Here is a 4,870-nt window from a genome sequence, read left to right on the forward strand (position 1 = left end):
TAATTTACAGCACAGTTTCAATAGGCTCTCGCAGCGCTTAGCTGCTCGGGCCTAAAAAATGAAACACCAGAATTGGGTTTCAGTTGTTGCTAAGCAACAACAGTAACCAAGACTAGTGCATTGTTTTTCTAAAGCCGTTAGCTGAACAGGAAGCCTCTTGTGAACAACAAAGTCTTAGCTAATTAGTGGTAGTTTGGAAGCTAAGCCATTAATCCATTTATTGTCTTCCGCTAAGCCCGGATTGGGTCGCCGGCACAACGGGTCCAGGTGGGAGACCGACACGTTCCCTCTCCCAGTGACGCTCCCCACCTCGTTCCATGGAATCCCAAGGTGTTCCAAAAGGCAAACGGGATGTGTAGTCCTTTTAGCACGTCTTTGCTAAAAAGGGCCTGTGTCTTTTTTGATAGGGAGGAGCAGAAGCTCTATGGAGATCTTCCTCCTGATCGCTAATCACTCTATCAAAGCCCAGACATTCTGCAGAAGAAACTTATCATACCTGGGGTATGTCTGGTGATTTTATTTGACCAATCTTGATCCAGAGGCCAGACGAACTGGTTAGTCGAGAGCAAAGCTGCACCCTATCAAAGGGTGTGAGTGGACTCTTGGTGCGCTTTCACATCAAAATTGTTTGTTCGACTGTAAACAGACCAGAGTTTGTCCCCTCATGACAACAGGTTTCATCTACGGTAGGTGAAAAAGCTCACCTGAACTCTAGTGAGGGCCAAACAAGCAAAACTCCTGTTGATCTCTCTGTAAGACTGTTCTCTGCGTCTGTGGAGCTGCTTCCTAAAGTCTCTCTTTCTCTGCCATCTTTTTTGTTTTTTCTGTTTATCTTACTTATACAGAAAAACTGCCGTTCAAGTCCCCCCCCCCGCCCGTTGTTTATGCTGGGCTTTTTTTTTTTTTTTTTTTTGCTAGCGCCCCAATTATGTATCTATAACTGAACGCTTTTTTTTTTAAAGCAGCATGAAGGTGTACCAAACCAAATGAAGCTGTGAAACGTTTTGTTGTTGTAATTTTAAATTATGCCACTATTCTCCATTGACAATACAAGTCTAAAATAAAAAATAAAAATAATCTACTTTTCCCACTAACCGTTTGACTCGTTTATACGTGACAAACGAGGAAAGCGGCAAAACAAGCTACCACGTTTCCCCACCGCAAAAATCAAATCTTTATTTCCAGCACAGTCCCGCATTATTATGCATGTATTATCTTCCGTGTCAGAGAACAATGAGATCAGAGGCCTGGATGAGTAGGTAATCATATCAGTGACACACCGCAGCCCTCAGCCGCTGTGCAAGCTGCTGATGGAACTGATTGTATTAACACTACATTCCCCCAAGTATTTTATGTTACGTTTCCTGATTTATCTCACGCTCACTGATTAGATTGTTTTCACGCCGTCGCTCGCTATCTTGTTTTTCCCCCTTTCCAAACATCCAACACTTGGTGGATTTTCTGACAAAACAAACCAAAGGTGTTTCTACATGTACAGCGATGTGGTGCATGAAAAGATGTTGTAGTGTCGCAATAATCTCCGAGAACGTTTTCCTGCCCCAAACTCTTTGAGCTACTTGGCCAATCAGTACTATGGTCCATGCAAACATAACAACCCCCCAAAAACGGTCATGTGACATTCAGAATAATCTGCACCAAGATCCTCCTGAGAAAACAGCGTAAACATTTTGTGACAGAAACCGACTCGTCAAGTTCGAAGCAGTTCCTCGTTACCTGTCGTCTGTTCTCGGCTGTCCCTTTGGTGCTGCCAGCCTCCCCTTGAATGGAATTTAGACCATCTGTCGGCTGCCAGCGCCGAAGAGGCTCCGGCGTTAATTGAAATAAATTTCAGTGAGCGATCAGAATATCTGATCTAATTTAGCCGTGGAAAACACTTGACCCCTCGAGGAGCTGCGGCGATGCTTCCCGCCCACAAGAGACGGCTCAGTCAAACCGCCATGAAGCGACATGCTAAAACAGAATCTGTGAAAAAAAAATAAAAAAACTAAAAAAAAAAAAAAAAAAAATTCACGTAAATGTTCAATGTGGTCTAGCTGTTTTCACCAAAACTGCAGAGATGATCGACTCTGAAATATACTGGCAAAGGTTCTCAAGACAATTAGAATATTAGGGGATCGGCTTGAATCATTAATAAAAAGCTCCTGCTGCCAGACAGATTCCTGCCAAGAATTTTGTGGAATTGAATTTTTAATGCAACACTCGAGCATAAGAAGCTGATAGTCGGTCATTTACAGACATCAATCTCTCCGACTTCTTTCCTGCTCTTGGAGAAAGTGAGGAAAGTGAACAGCTTTCGAACAGAAACTTGCTGCAATGCAGCGGCTCAGACTTTGACTGGGAAACCCTTTCTCCTCATCAGTCCCCCGAGCTGCGAAACGCTCGAATCGTTCACCTTAAATAAGTTCAAATGAGCCAAAACAGTCAGCAAGATGCCCATGGGACAATGTCAAACACCAACAGGAAATATAATTGTTTTATGAAATTGCAAGCACATGCAGGATAAAAATAAATAAATGAAAAGATAAATAATTTTCTTGTTTTTAATGACTTCCTAATAGGAACAAAATAACATCGTAATCCGTTACAATAGCTAAAAAAATATTGTTGGATTATTTTAACATCAACCTGATCTGACAACACATAGTGAAGTAACAAAGTTCCCAAGGATCTTACGTATGAGCAGCGAGCTTAATTTTATAAGCACTGAGCTGTTGTCGCATCTTTCGTAATGTGCTGAAAAAAAAAAAGACTACGTATAAAGTATTTTGTGAGATTACAGAACTTCTACTGCGTTGCTGTTTGTCCCTCTCCTGAAGAATGACGACGACGACGGCTCCGTCGGTAACATTTCAGCTTCGCAGCCATTTTACTCTGTGCCAAACGTCAATACATAGATACAAATTGCTTTAGAAAAGAAACAACAAAGCACAAAGCATGGCTAAACCCAATGATAATCATTGTGCTGCAAATAAAGCGCTGCTGATGACACCAGAGGTAAATCACACAGCGCTGACTTGTATAGTGTGCGAGTGCAGCTTTGATATAGGTGTATAAATCGCACAAACAACAACAGTGCAATCAGTCTGTTGGAAAGTTATTACATCTATGTAGCAAATATAATTCCTCAAGAGGAAAATTGAATCCTTTCAACACAAGGCAGAAAATTGTTGTTTTTTTCTTTTTTCCCCTTCGCTGCGGTGACCATGTTCTAAAGTGGAAGAGAAATATTTTTCAGGTGAACACATTGTTCAGAAGTTTGTGCTCATGCTGAAAAAGCAAAGAAAGTCGGGGGGGAGGGGTTGACATTGGAAAATGGTAATAGGCTTCCATAGAAACTGAAAGGCACATAACAACGGGCTTCTGATTCACTCAGCTTCATCTGCACAACACTTTTCATGCTGCGTATTTGCACTCTATTATGTTCAGCGTCAGTTTGAATAACTACCACGTAGAAAATGTAACTGCACAATCCCATATCACAAAAAGTCACTAGAATTCCAACAAAGGACACACAATACACCAATCTCACTAAAAATTTAGATGTATTAGATGTGCTGCAAACTGAGCTTTAATTAAATCTGGGCCAAACAAAAACAACCGAAAGATATTTAGTTTATTATTTAATATTGTCTAAATGTCAAGATATCGGGTTCCCATGCCTTTCTTCTCCTACTACTGTCACGTTGCAAAAAAAAAAAACAAAAAAAAAAAACTCCAGGGAAATGCATCCAGACTCTCCGACCACCTTAACTGACGCCTTTCCATGCAGAGGAGCAGGGGCTCTGCTCCCACCTTTTTTTCCCCCAAACCTTGGGCTCAAACTTAGATCAACTGACTTCCCTGTAAACGACTCCAGCGCTCGCTGAAGGTCGGCACTCAAACCGATACAAACGATTTAAAGAACAAGCAAATGTATCGCTCCGTATAGGAAGCCATTTAATCCCACATGCAGATCTGAAGTTGTACCAGCAGGACGCCGCAAGTTGACACTATAGTTTCCGGGCGAACCTCATTTAGCAGATTTTCCTGGAAGTGCCCGGCCTTGTTTGCAAGAGAAAAAAAAAAAAAGAAGAAAAATGGCACAGCATTGCATGCATGCTAATTACTACTTGAGAAAAAGTAATAAAAGGCGAGCCGATAAACAACGTCGGCTGTGCAAAAACTAGAGCAAGTGACACAACTATCAGTCAAGTCGGGCGTCATCAATCAGTGCCGCTGCCAACGCCGTTTGACAAATTAAGATGAATGCCAAAAATGTGTCCGCAGCGTTAATATCGCATCGATTCTGCTTCCGAAATGCTGAGTTTTAATCTGGAAAAATTTCAGCCCGTCACTTTCCGTGGGCCCCCTCTGACCAACCCATTAAGCCAACAGATGCGGATACATCCATCAGTTACCTGTCAGGTATGTAAGTACTGCAAATTAATGGCTTATCAATCACCTATTCTCGCTTCCGTCAATCTGCATAAAAGAGATTAGGTTGTTTTTTTTTTTTCTTCCCACCCCTCTCTTGCTTTGGCTCTCTTGATGTTTTAATATCATAAACAGCAAAGAGAGAGAGAGAGACGACAGAGAGGAGGAGGAGGACGATGAGGAGGCGAGAGCTTGCTAGACGGAGCCTTCGTGAGCGCGCCGGGCCTGATTCAAGAGAATGAGATGTTTCCAAAAATATAAAGGAAAGGAGGAGAGAAGGAAGGATGGAGGGAGAAGAGGAGAGAGGGAATGTGCTGAAGAGGCAGGAACACAAGAAAATGAGTGGATTAACTCCCACAACAATCCTCCCCCCCCCCCCCCCCCCCCTCCCCGCCCCCTTTCACCAGCCCCCCCCCCCCCCCCCCCTCCCCCTCTT

Source organism: Poecilia latipinna, unplaced genomic scaffold, assembly GCF_001443285.1.
Source record: "Poecilia latipinna isolate Pla-1442-1.1 unplaced genomic scaffold, P_latipinna-1.0 Scaffold819, whole genome shotgun sequence".
In the NCBI taxonomy this organism is placed as follows: domain Eukaryota; kingdom Metazoa; phylum Chordata; class Actinopteri; order Cyprinodontiformes; family Poeciliidae; genus Poecilia; species Poecilia latipinna.